Source organism: Macrobrachium rosenbergii, chromosome 49 (genome assembly GCF_040412425.1).
Source record: "Macrobrachium rosenbergii isolate ZJJX-2024 chromosome 49, ASM4041242v1, whole genome shotgun sequence".
Taxonomy (NCBI): domain Eukaryota; kingdom Metazoa; phylum Arthropoda; class Malacostraca; order Decapoda; family Palaemonidae; genus Macrobrachium; species Macrobrachium rosenbergii.
The window spans coordinates 21,203,606-21,218,916 of NC_089789.1; the positions used below are offsets into that span (position 1 = coordinate 21,203,606).

General features: G+C 33.1%; 1 long non-coding RNA gene across 3 annotated transcripts in view; it reads left to right on the forward strand.

The window, feature by feature from the left end:
- Positions 1-15,311, forward strand: part of LOC136832148 (uncharacterized) — a 359,618-nt gene that overhangs the window by 284,649 nt on the left and 59,658 nt on the right. The window lies entirely within an intron of this gene.

Consider the following 15,311-nt stretch of genomic DNA (forward strand, 5'->3'; position numbering starts at 1 on the left):
CCAGTCTCTTGTTGTTAATTCAGTCCTAGGTACATCAATATATTACAATCAGTACATTCCTAATCCACTTCTCTTGTCGTCAATATGGGCCTAATTATGCATGCCTTATTGTGAATACAGTCCACTTGGACTGAAGGACTGAAGACCAGAAGTCCAAGGAATATGATCATTACCTAATGGAAAAGCTTTGTGGCAGGAAGGTCAATGGCCATACCTCTCGTTCTACCTATTCAGGTTTTGCCTGTTGGCTTTGTATATGAACAGTTAACTCTGTTCGAAAAGATCCTTACAGCTTTATTACCAAATAATTCCAATTGCTTAGAGTGAATCTGTTGAAGAAATCCTGAGCACAAAATTGAACAAGTTCTCATAGAGTCAGTTACTCCACGTATAAAAAGAATTATTGGAACAGTCAAACATTAAAGTAAGCGTATGCTAAAACAAGTAAAAACTGGGCCGAAGTTTCTTCGGTGTAATCGAGTTTTCTGTACAGCCGCTACAGCGTATAATCAAGGCCACCGTAAATAGATCTGTCTTTGGGTGGTCTCGATATAATGATGTATGAGCCGCGGCCCATGAAACTTTAACCAAGGCCCGGTGGTGGCCTATACTATATCGATGCCAGAAGTACGATTATGGCTAACTTTAACCTTAATTAAAATAAAAACTACTGAGGTTAGAGGGCTGCAGTTTGGTATATTTGATGATTGGAGGTGGATGATCAACATACCAATTTGCAGCCCTCTAGCCTCAGTAGTTTCTAAGGTCTGGGAGCGGACAGAAAAAGTGCGGACAGAATAAAGTGCGAACGGACAATAGTTTTCTTTTACAGAAAACTAAAACGAGCAGTTACGAAATAACTTCATCGCTGAACACTTTAACCGCCAATATCATTGATATGATTATAAAAAGCTAGCTTAAAAGCTGGGAACAAATTTTACGAAGGTAAAAACTGTATTTATTATAACCCACGCCATAAAATTCTATAAAATATCTTTTTATGCTCTTTGCTTTAGTATGCATGAACAGGTGGTTGGTCTCAACTTGAAGCCTAGGAATTAAAAATGGTGATCACTTACGTCGGTTTTTTACTGCTCTGTATTAATCACCTGAGCGAGAGAGGCCATGCAAATGAATTTATATCACCGCTTGAAATTACGAAGAATTTTATTATTTTCTCCTCTCTTTCGCTTCCGTCGACATAAGAGAAATTTGTAAAATGTATATGACATTTTCTAATTAATGTACAAAGTATAGTTTAAAGGAAGTGACGATAATAAATGCGGAGACGAAAATAATTCCGGGAACATTGGAGTCCTAGTTACTGCAAAAAAAAAAAAAAAAAAAAAAAAAAAAAAAAAAAAAAATATATATATATATATATATATATATATATATATATATATATATATATATATATATATATATATATATATATATATGTATATATATATATATATATTATATATAGGCTATATATATTCTGTCCGATGTAGAACCAGTAGCATTTTTCAACATACAATCCATTCGAGCTGGTTTTAGTCTTCAGTCATTATTTTTCTTTCGAGATCTCTGCACTCCTATAAGCGTTCGTTCAGCAGAAACAATATCTTCATGTTTGTCCACCTGTGTGTTGTTGAATACAACCTGATCAGCCCTGAATATTTAACTGTATATGTTTGCCATATACTCTTACTCAGTATGACAGGATTACCCTTTGGCATTTTAAAAATTCCTTTTCTTTTATTTGCCATGTCTTTCATTGATTCTGTTTCTCTGGAATTGAGTAATTTACTTTCTTTTATTTTTTGTTTAATTCAAATGAATTTCTTCTATTTTTTGTTTAATTCAAATGAATTACAAAACAAAAAGCATTTTCCGGCGTCGATGATTATAATCGTTAGAATGACAATTTGCAATCAACCATACCCATCAGTCGCTTTTCTTTTTGACAACTTTCACGTCACCATTCAAGTATCCAAGCACAAAAAGTTATGGGAACATTGTAGACCTTACAGAAGTGCCCGGATCCTTAAGAGCAGTGCCGATCATTACACACACACACACACACACACACACACACACACACACACACACACACACACACAGGCACTCACATAAGTATAACACTTTTGTCGGTACGATATTTTTATGAGGTAACGCGGAGGCTGATTATACCCTATTACCAAATGTACATTTTATGGCATTCAGGGCATCCTGACAAAACGTTGGCTCCGAAGTTCAGGTTTCCAATCCTAATATCCACCTTTCATAGATACCTGATTTTGAATACGACGCCTCTCTCTTTGTATCAGTCCCTCTTCCATAAACACTTCAATCTAAGTCTTTCACAAATGAAACAAAAGGATTCTTGGTACTATAGCTCCCCCCAAGGCCCCAATCGCTATTGAACCTTCCTTTGTACATGAAAAATAAGGGTATTAGCTCTCCAGTGACGTTGCTCTCGCTTTGGTTATGTGTTTTGACCTATTTTATGTTGCCTTGAAATGGATTCTGCTCCATTTATATCTTAAGTTTAATGAAAGAGCAGTGGCAAAGGGAATTTCTTGGAGGACTTTTTTCAGCAGGCAATCCGGTACTTTGAACTGTCAATTAAAAATTCAGAGGCATCCCTCATAGGGATGTACACCCACGGATATCCGCCGTACTAAAAAAAAGAGATGTTCTAAAGCTTCCGAAAAGATTAAATAGGATTATGTGTGCTTTCCTGTACTGTTAACATCCCCCAAAAAAAAAAAAATTCAGTAAAGAGTTGGATTAATTCCACAACAACAAAAACATTCAGATCAAATCAATGATTTTTCTGTTGTTAAAAGATAACGATGATCTCTCTCACACACACCTACGTGTCGCTCTAAAATGAGCTACAAAGTACCACTGGTCATTTAGATTTACATCATTTGATTCAGGTAACAGCTACAGGCTTCCAGTGCATACCCTTTACTATCGTGGAAAGTGTAGTTATTCGGAAATCTTTACTCTTTACTGTTATACGAGTTGCCGTCAATAAATACCCTGAATACCAGCTAGGATCCTCTTAGAAAACCGAATCTAGTTTAATCCATTGTTTGAAGCTGCATCATCTACAGTTATAAGAGTGAGTTTAACTTCAGCCGTTTGTGAATTTACACTTTGTTGGAATCCTAGGATGTGATTAATGGGTACTGAATCGATTCCGATTTTCAGAAAATCATATTGATTTTATCTATTAGCATTCATGATATTATTGGTTTCTTATATTCTTAGCTTCCTAACATATTTGTAATTTTTCTACACTATCCATTCATCAGAATCCAAGAGTAACAGGAACCTGTTTTAAACTTTATCAATATGATGCAAAGAATCCCTTTGGAGATTTTTATTTTCAACCTGCAATGATGTACCGCCATATAATAACTGAAAGATTCTTTTAATTCGCCTGAGGCGCTGTAAACTTTCTGTAACATTTTGTTCTTTCCTGTGAAACGATTAAAACTTCGCAAGTTTACTAGATGATTATGATAACTGACCCTTTGTCCTTTATCTCCTCCGTTGCATCATCGTCACGGAGATTGCTGACCTATGATTTATGTGCCGAAGTAATCATACAATATTCCTTTCACCAAACAATATGGTTCATCTCTCTCAACAGTTTTTATTATGACGCTGTTTATATATATGCTCGCTACATTTGTTCAGTTTCTTTCCATCTATCTCGTAGAGGACATTTATGTATAGCGATATACATGCTACAACACTATGAATATGAAAGTAGGGAAGAAATATTTGAACTGACTAAAAATCCTGTTAATAATATGTCATTTTGATTTGTCTTTAGATTATTTTGATGAAAAATTATAAACCGGGTTTTTTAATCACTGAGGGTAATACATCTGCAGTACTACTCCCACCTTTTCAACTCTCTCTCTCTCTCTCTCTCTCTCTCTCTCTCTCTCTCTCTCTCTCTCTCTCTCTCTCTCTACCTGTTTACTAACCTACGAACTCAAAAAATCTCCCCGGTGTCATTGATCCTGGTTGGTATAACACCAGATAACCTGCAGCCTCTTCTCTCTCTCTCTCTCTCTCTCTCTCTCTCTCTCTCTCTCTCTCTCTCTCTCTCTCTCTCTCTCTCTCTCCTTCTGTTCTCACTTTCTAAAACGTGCCCGTGAGCCAAATGCTCTCTGATATCTTTGCAATTTCGCTTTAAACTTGACTATAAAAACGTTTCCAGTGATTCTTTCCGTGCTAGTAGTTGAGGAAGCCTGGCAAGGTTTCCAATTTATTGTTAAACGAGACCAAGTCTAGCTAGTCCTAGTATCTGCCTTCCTTTTTAGTTTTCTGTAAAGGAAAATTGAGATGTTTTTGTCCGTCCGTCCGCGATTTTTCTGTCCGCCCTCAGATCTTAAAAACTACCGAGGCTAGAGGGTTGCAAATTGGTATGTTGATCATCCACCCTCCAATCATCAACATACAAATTGCAGTCCTCCAGCCTCAGTAGTTTTTATTTTAAGGTTAAAGTTAGCTATAATCGTGTGTCTGGCAACGCTATAGGACAGGCCACTACCGGGCAATGGCTAAAAGTTCATGGGCCGCCATTCATACAGCATTATACCGAGACCACCGAAAGATAGATCTATTTTCGGTGGTCCTGATTATACGCTATACAGAAAACTCGATTGCGCCGAAGAAACTTCTGCGCATTATTTACTTGTTTTCTTTCATTCTTTCTTAGTATATATATATATATATATATATATATATATATATATATATATATATATATATATATACATGTATATACATGTATATATATGTATATATATATATATATATATATATATATATATATATATATATATCATAATATATACACGTACATAATCTTAGACATATAATTCATAAATGGTGAAAAGAAGAAAGGCCATACTGCACGATAAACCCGGAGATTTTCCGGTAATTCCGTTCGATAATCCTTTCTATTAAGAGCTAAGCTCCCAATTACGGTGTTGCTGTTGATAACAGAGAAAGTTTTAATGCACATTATTGCATTTCTAATTTTACTTTTACCTTTCTGTTTGTGCTGTGAGTAATAATCATGTGGACAAATAAATAGTGGAAAACTACTTGAAGCGTGAAGTATCTATACGCACAGGGTATTTATATCAGGTGGTAATATCCTTTAAGAAATCTTCATAATGATACACCGGATTTTTCATGGTTGTTAGATTTATTCGAAAAATCTCTTGTAAAGAACATTGATTACGAATGAAATCCCTTACAAAGTCAGAAAGGAATTTTATCAGCACTGCAATAATAGTAATTAGATATTATTTTAAATGCTTCGGATTTTGTTTAGTATAAAAATGCTCATTAGTCATTGTATTTCTACATTAATAAAAATCAATCATCAGAGGAAGACTTTCTTTCCGTTTGACTCTCAGTGCTGAATGTTACAGACAAACTAAGAAAGAACGAAAGAAAAAAAAATGCTCCGAAGTTTTTTTGGCACAATCAAGTTTTCTGTTCAGCCGCTACAGCGCATAATCAAGGCCACCGAAAAAAGCTCTATCTTTCGGTGGTCTCGATATAATGCTGTATGAGCCGCAGCCCATGAAACTTCAACTACGGTCCGGTGGTGGCCTATCCTATATCGTTGCCAGAAGCAAGATTATGGCGAACTTTAACCTTAAATAAAATAAAATAAAAGACTACTGAGGCTAGAGGGCTGCAATTTGGTATGTTTGATGATTGGAGGGTGGATGATCAACATACCAATTAGCAACCCTCTAGCCTCAGTAGTTTTTAAGATCTAAGGGGGGATAGAAAAAGTGCGGAGAGAAAAAAAGTGCGGACGGACAGACAAAGCCGGCACAATAGTTTTCTTTTCCGAAAGCTAAAAAAAAGAAGGAAGCGACTGGAAACAGCTAAACTGGGCCGCGTTTAATAATTTAAAACCTTCCAGGATTTCTGAGCAACCAGCACGGAAAGAATCATGGGAATCGTTTTTTTAGTCAAGTATAAAGCGAAACCGCGCAGATAAGAGAGAGAAAGAGAGAGAGAGAGAGAGTGTGTGTGTGTGTGCGTCATATGCTCGCAATTTTCTAGATTTGCAAATATTTGTATGAGCAGTAAAGATTTTGTCCACGGTTGTGAATTATTCGTTAAAAAACTGGTAAACAATAAGTTCTCAATATGGACGTTTAAAAAAGTTTATAAATTTGAATATAAGAAAGCTCCTACCATCAGTAAATATAATTTCAGTGTTCAGCTAGATCGTCTGATGAATTTGTTCCTTATATAACTATTCGAAAGTCATGTTCTCTTGCATTTATGATCTATGTATATATATCTTCGTTGTATAATATGAATAAGAAACCTTTTTTGTGCTAAATATTTTTATAATAATTCTAGCTCCCGACCGTTACCCCATTTTATGATCCAACTGTTAATCCTTTAATTCCTTAATAGTTATTATGAAATTTTTATAAGCATGTTTAACGCTTATAAGAGAGAGAGAGAGAGAGAGAGAGAGAGAGAGAGAGAGAGAGAGAGAGAGAGATAAATTCTTGCAGATGTATGATTTGGTATTTTTCATGCATTTACTTTATCCGTCCTACTGAAAGAGTCCGAAGGTTTCACATTGTTATGCATCATTAATGATAATGTATGAAACGATTCATTTCATAGCGCATAACTAGTATTTCATCTGTTTTCCAAACATGGATTTTTTGCAATTACAGCTGCAAGCAGGCGTCAAGAAAAGTGATATTATACAAATATTGGTTGCCAAGGGGTAACGAGGCGGTATTGTTGTGATATACCTGTAGCATCGTTTAATAATCTTAGAAATCAGATATAGAAATGATGATGTAGCAAAAGGCACACGCGCAGAAAGTCTGCCATCTCAACCATCCTATTAAATCCAACTTGATGAATGCGAAGCAGTTAGTGAGAGGGAATTTGGGAAAACATTTCCAAGCTTCCAACACAATGTATCCAAGTTTCAGGTAACGAATAACAGTACACTGTTTATTTCAAAAGCCACCTGAATAATCTTCCAGTGGTAATTTGACATATGAAATCTGAGCTATTTAACTCGGTTGCCTAAAGATTTCGTGTGTTTTAGAAAGAAACTAAGATAAGGAATGGGAAAAATCTTATAGATTAAATCATCCAAAACTAAGACGGTCTGGAAGCAATATTTAAAATGGTAGAATGATGGAAAAGTGAGTAATGTAGCACTAAGCATTAAATAAAAACTAATACTAGCCTTTAGTGATTGCATTTGACATTTTGGGATGTTTTAGAATCCTGGCAACATGAGTCATTATGCTTTTCATGATGTTAGAGTATGCACTAGAAGCTTTTAGCGGCTAAATTAATAACGGAAGTAATTAGTGTAATGCTAAAGGGGAGAGGTGATTTGGGCTCTCTCTCTCTCTCTCTCTCTCTCTCTCTCTCTCTCTCTCTCTCTTTAAAATGACAGATTGTTGTGTCATATTGACGATTTTTCCACGTGTAACTAATACATCTTTAATGGGAAATTTTCAAAGATAGTAAAATGCAAATGAAACACAGTATTTTCGACTTATTCTCATAGTTTCTTCGTTTATTTTATACATATATAAATGCGTGTATATATATATGTGTGTGTGTTTGTCCTGTATATATATATATATATATATATATATATATATATATATATATATATATGTGTGTATATATATATATATATATATATATATATATATATATATATATATATATATATATATATATATATATATATATATATATATATATATAGAGAGAGAGAGAGAGAGAGAGAGAGAGAGAGAGAGAGAGAGAGAGATGTGCGTATTTTTTGCATTACAGTTACAGCCATATGTTTTACCCATCCAGACTTGGAAATTCAATTTATGCACGAACCAGTAGAAGATTATATTGTACCGGGCAAGTTCATGTTTATTGAAATTGACGTTTGCCTCCTTTTAACAGGTCATTCACTACTTTTCTCTTTTCAACAAGTTTTAAGACGTTTCATTTGTTCTTAGTAATCGGGAAACCTACAGTAGTGCGTGTATCGTTTTGTTTTGTTTTTTATGTTAATATTGAAGCCTCGATATATATAAGGGAATATAACCCTTTTACGCATGCAACTTGTTTAGAACGTTTATTAGTACAGTGACCAACTGCTCATTTTAAAGAAAGGACTTATTATCTTGTTTGCAGTGTGTCGTAGGTTTTTTGGCCATTATCAGTAATTGGCAGACTGGCAATGAATTTCCTCATTTGACATCTTGCTATTAGGAAGGATATTTACTAATAATCTTTACCTTATGTAATTAAAGAAATGAAGATTGTCTAATGTTCAATGAAATAATACGTTGTTACTTTATACGTATTTGACACGAACATAAAGTAATAACGGATAAAAGCTAAGAAGAATATACTCTTAGCAAGAGTTGTTAGAAGAAGAAAAGTTGACCATCTCGAAAGGAGATAGATTTAGGAGTGCATAACAATTCAGATATGATCGTAAACATTTCCCCTAAATCGCTTTAAATTTATTTACCATCTTATAGTGTATTTCTTCCTTTCTCAGAAAGTAGATATAAAAGCAGATATTACTGCGATAAGCCTATATTTTGGCAAGCAAAACAACGTATCTCTTAAATTTCCCGAAGAAATTGAAAAAAACCGTGAGCCTAATTAATTCTAGGAAGAGCCTCATCGGAGTTTCAGGTGGTATCACAATAAAAAAGGATGAACATTCCTTTATATTGTAATTGTAAATCTTCAAGAGTGGTTGTTGATGAATGACGAAACTCGGAATTTAGGCGATGTGAAATTGTGTGACAGAAGGAGTTCTCGGTAATATAACCAAACATAAAAAATAAGTAATATACATTGACAAAGAACAATCAAACACGTAACGAAAAAACAAACTAAAATACAAGTACTTGAAGCACAAGTCATATTCAACTTCATTAGCGAAGAATAAAGACGATGCTAGAAACTATAATGAAAAGATGTAAGGTTGAAATTGCGTCTGAAATTGGACCCGCTTCTAGATACAGAATGGCTAACGATGGTGGTTAGCGGTGTGTGCTGCGCAATCAGTATCTATTTCCTATATCATCTGGCTGTGAATAAACTTTCACGTGACTGCCATTGTTTGTTCCTTACATCAGTCATTACGTCAGTTGTTCAGGTGACTATGAGTTGGTAATGAAACACCAGTTTAGCAAGATACCCATTACTACTTTCTCTGCTACAAACCTGCGTTTCCTTACACGTTTAAATGTAAAAAAAGCCGCTTGCAATATTGATATAGAATATGATTTTTAACTTAGGTGATGGATCAAATAATCTTATACATAAATACATTAAATTTACAGTCTTGATTTGTATGAAATATATTTTACTAATTTAGACATGATTCATTACCGGTTCGCTTTGACATTTATTTCTCCCTCTTCAAAATGATACATCCTATCATAATTATATTTTGCAGCTCCACAAAATGAAAAAAGAAGTACGTTGAAATTATTTTTGTCAGCTCATATCGGATGAAATTATACTCATCCAGAGTTTTATATCAAAGGAAAAATAACAATTGCCAATGCTCTACCCTAATTATACCATCCTGCTTAACAATGATTTCATGTAATAGTAAAGATTAATTCCTGACGCTGACGACGCAGTTTATTTGCATGACTCATCTACATAAAGATATGAAAAATTCAGCTTTAATGGCATCGTGCGCTGAGATAGGTTGCATCTATTTTGGAAACTGAATGTCATTAATGGACTAAGCCGTGTCCTCTAGAATAATGAGTTTGCTTTCTTCAACTGCAATAGCTCACGTTTTCTCTATATTTCATTTATACTTATACAAAAAGAACGACTCAGGACTTTGTAATTGCTTGAGACATGATAAAAAGTTAAGTATACCTTAGTTTAACCAGACCACTGAGCTGATTAACAGCTCTCCTAGGGCTGGCCCGAAGGATTAGACTTATTTTACGTGGCTAAGAACCAACTGGTTACCTAGCAACGGGACCTACAGCTTATTGTGGAATCCGAACCACATTATACCGAGAAATGAATTTCTGTCACCAGAAATAAATTCCTCTAATTCTTCATTAGCCGAGAGCGATACCGACCCGTCGAACGAGGAACTGAGACATGATAAAGACATTAATACTTGATATTCCTAATTATATCTCTATATTTCATACTTATTATAGAAAGAACTGATTGGGATTAGGGGGGCGTTTTAATGACTTTAATGCAACAGCCAACAGAATGTCATCTCTTAGATGTCTGGCAGAAGATACTTTAACAAGCTGTGGCACTATCGTTATGTAATTTTCATACTCTTTACTATATTATGAAATCTGCTTGCCGAATTTTATGGCGTGTTTTTATGATTCATAATTAAGAAATAGCTTATTGAAAGTTATAACAGTACCTAAATTGAATTAAGCTAGAATACTCACTAGTTTATTTATAAGATGGTAAATGCTGCGATTCTTCCTTGTTATTACAAGTACAGCGTTCACTTATTTTGAATTATTCCTTTTGGAGAGAAAGAAGATAATAGAGATTGATTGCGAATTTGAGGAAAGATATTTTCGTAATGTGTACTGATGATGAATTTGCTTTAGCGATGTGTTGCTAACGTACTTCTAGAAGTCATCATTGCCAAAGGGAAATAAATTAATGAGAACAAACTACCATGCAGTACTTAGTGGTATCCATGTCTTCTCTATTTTAGCTGCACATAAGGTAATTGAAATATTGTTGACAATCTAGAGCAATGACTGACTCTCTTTACTTATAAAGGGAGAGAAAGAGAGAGAGAGAGAGACAAGTAATATTTCTGTTGAGCTGATAAGTTATATGACGTATGCGAGAGAGCCCATTGCCTATTTACCATACATAGTAGGATTTGTTTGCTCCAGATTATCTTCCTACAAAGCTTGGAGAAATTAGCTGATCCGTTCAATAATCTGTACTACGACGGTTCCTCTGTATATATTTTATCTTTGAGCGGTAATCGGGTTCATAATGATAAGCGTACCCGCTGTTCTTCAAATTAGTCAGGAGGAAAATAACTCGGCTGGAAAATCTATTCATAGTTTCAATTTAGCCTTGCAAGTAAGGTTCATTTCTTTGTATAGAATGCTCCATTTCATAACATCGCCTAAAGCAGCCTTATGGAAAACGTCTGTAAATTCATTTTCCTTTCTCTCGGAATTAAGTGAACAAAGCACGTCCTGAAGCTTTTGATCGAAACATTTACCTAACTAGTATTATGAGCATTAATCGAATTATTTATTACGCAAAAATCGTATTGATTTCTAGTGTTGTTTTGCATTATGTAGCCTGTACAACTGAATAAAAAAAAAAGGTTAGGGAAATAAATACTAAAAGCAGCAGTGATATATATATATATATATATATATATATATATATATATATATATATATATTTATATATATATATATACACATATACATATACATACATATATGTATGTATATTATATTAATATATATGTATATATATATATATATATATATATATATATATATATATATATATATATATATATATATATATATATATATATATATATATATATATATATATATATATATATATATATATATATATATATATATATATATATATATATATATATATATATATATATATATATATATATATGGCAGTGTTAGTAAAGGCGTACAGATCTCACGAAAGTTCACAATAAGCATATAAGCTACCAATCAGGAGCACTAGAGCAGTACCAGCCGTCTAATTATCCATCATCGCCTATCCCCAGTTATGGCTCCTGTAGCAAAGCATGTATTACACATCACTGCTCTGCTACAGGTATATATCGCCAATTAAGGTTCATACCTTTTCAAGCGGGTAATTATTTCCCGAAATAGGATACCTATTGCAGTTTATAATTTATGTAAATTTTTGTTTTTTACTAAATTGTTAAGAGTACACAAAGGTTGTGACTTTTTTATATTCATAAATATTAAGTTATCTCGAGGTAGAATAAGCTGGATATTAAACGATATTTATGGCTTAATATTTGTAAATACGCAGATAAAATTAAAGTCGCGCAGCTGTCATGGCGGAGAAGGAAAGAAATCGATTCTAAGCGCAGAAACTTGATTTGAAAGACGTGAGCACAGCAGAGTCGATATCAACCCATAACTTTCTTGCTGTGTCATTGACCAACGGTTCGAATTCAACTGGTGGCGAAGCACTTGTCAGTTATAATTCCCCTAGGAGTATCTGAGCTGTAGTGAATTCAGTATTAAATATTTGTGTCATTATTTATGACGATATATATATATATATATATATATATATATATATATATATATATATATATATATATATATATATATATATATATATATATATATCTTCTTCTTCCCAGCTTGTTCCTATTTTTATATGGGGTCGCCGTTATCCTACTTTTGAAGGACTTTGATTTGGCTTTTTGGGATAGTCTTTGTGGTCCCGATCGGCTGCCCTGCCTGACATCGCTTAGACCCCGGTATTGTGTACATGTACTGTACCAGTTCACCAGCGCTCTTTCTCCCAGCAGCGAGGAGTCGTTACGCGGTGAGGTCGACAGTCGAGACGTGTTTTTAGATGTTGGAGTGGCTTTGTTTGTGTGTGTTATAATCTGTAACACCCATTTGCTTTTCAAGCAAACCTATCCGTTGATTAGATACATAATCCCGGGGTGTCTACACGGATAGCAAAGTGTCCGCCTCTCTGAACCCGTGCCACAGACCTCTATGAAGTCTGAGGATGCTGCCTTAACCAACTCGGCCATCAGGGCTCTATATATATATATATATATATATATATATATATATATATATATATATATATATATATATATATATGTATATATGTGTGTGTGTCTGTATGTATATATATATATATATATATATATATATATATATATATATATATATATATATATTTGTAATCATACATAAATTTGCTTACTTCAAGCCATTACAAAGTACAAAGAAGCTGCTTTGGCACATCAAGCTTATCGGCAGCATTAATTTTAATGCAATGAGCATTTCATTATCGGATTATCGCCTTCGTTGCATTTAATTTGCTTAATGGCCTTTGGCAGCTCTTTCAGGTTACATGAGGAGGGTAAGATAATACCTGTGTCTAAGTTCAACTCTGATTTTCTCGATTTACATCATTGCAGGTATTCATAGGAAGAATATTCATTCTAATGAATACAATACCGTTGTCTTTAGAATGTATTATAAAGCAAAAATGAGTAGCAGAATTCAAACATATTTCAATATCAAACTTTTTAAGATTGGTGGTATCTAGTGTTTTTATATTTCTTAATAAAGACTAAATGCAAAGCCATGTAACGTATTGAATAACTGTCGTATTCTAGTGGTCATTGTGTGCTGTTATATAGAATTGTATTTTTAAAACACAGAAATTATATATATATATATATATATATATATATATATATATATATATATATATATATATATATATATATATATATATATATATATATATATATATATATAGAGAGAGAGAGAGAGAGAGAGAGAGAGAGAGAGAGAGAGAGAGAGAGAGAGATTTATATATATATATATATATATATATATATATATATATATATATATATATATATATATATATATATATATATATAGTAGGATACAAAATTGTTTTATGCTTTACATTGCATGGAACTTATCAGAAAATTTCTTGATTCTGATGCTCATTAGTTGATCAGTAATAACGCAAATTGCATTTCTTACGGTGTGGCTATCATTCCAAATGACTGAAACCATTTTTTTTCTGCCTTAATCCGAAAAATCGGCAAGGTATTTTCAATTATTACATGGTAGTTAACGATAATAACTCATTAATCAAATGTATATTTTTCAGAAAGTAATGGTTTTAATTATTACATATTTTATTTTGTGCTACTAATTTGCATATAGCTCAGTTTTATAGCCATAATTTTGTTTAGGTTTTTTTTTCACGTCGTATAAGAAAAAATTCCGATTCTTTGAAAAGGGATTAATTTTGATTTTCTTCCTTATCAATAGCTGGTCATAGCAGTGGCAGCAGCCTTTCCTCATGAAAGTCGAGTGCGTTACGAAGCGTAATTAAATAAAAAAAAATTAATTTCAGTTAAATAAGAGTGCATATCATTCTCTCAAATTTAGTCTTGGCAAGATATATTTTACGATATTTTATGTCTAGCCTATGAGAACATTTCTGATTACTTTGCACATAATGACTATGTTCTCTCATTTTACTAATGCACGCAGTTCTGAAGAATGGGCATTCATTGCCAAGTACACGTAATGACTCCAAGGCATTTCTTTAATTAACGGCGCTTTGGTTGGCCTTGAAATGCCGCCTACAATGGAATTCTGGAACTCCTACGTGTAGTATAATGTAGAAAGTGGAAAATGTATGCAGTTCTCTCTCTCTCTCTCTCTCTCTCTCTCTCTCTCTCTCTCTCTCTCTCTCTCTCTCTCTCTCTCTCGGGTGATGTATTAATGCTTCGTAATATTTTCTGTATAACTGAAGTTCTCATTAACGGACTTTTGTCAGCCTTCCATGATTACTTTTTTGATTTGTATTATACGATGACCTTGTACATTTAATCACCACTAATGGTGTTTCAGACATATTTTGTTTACTCTTTGTTAGAATGATTCATATTTATAAATGAATAAGGTCTATTACATTCTCACCAAAATTATACGCCTCGGTACCGCAGTAATTACCTCTGCTTTTCAATTTTAGCTCTTCATTCGAGGACAAAAAGATTGTTTTTAATTGTTTTGTTTCACCTACGGTTCTCCTAATATCATTTAAGTAGATTTCTCTCTCTCTCTCTCTCTCTCTCTCTCTCTCTCTCTCTCTCTCTCTCTCTATATATATATATATATATATATATATATATATATATATATATATATATATATATATGTATATGTATATGTATATGTATATGTATATGTATATGTATATGTATATGTATATGTATATGTATATGTATATGTATATGTATATATATATATATATATATATATATATATATATATATATATATATATATATATATATATATATATATATATATATATATATATATATATATATATATACACTACTCGTATTCATATTAGAAGTAATAACTTGTTTTTTCCAGTAATTTTATTTTGATTGTTCAGAAAGCACCACTTCTCCAAATG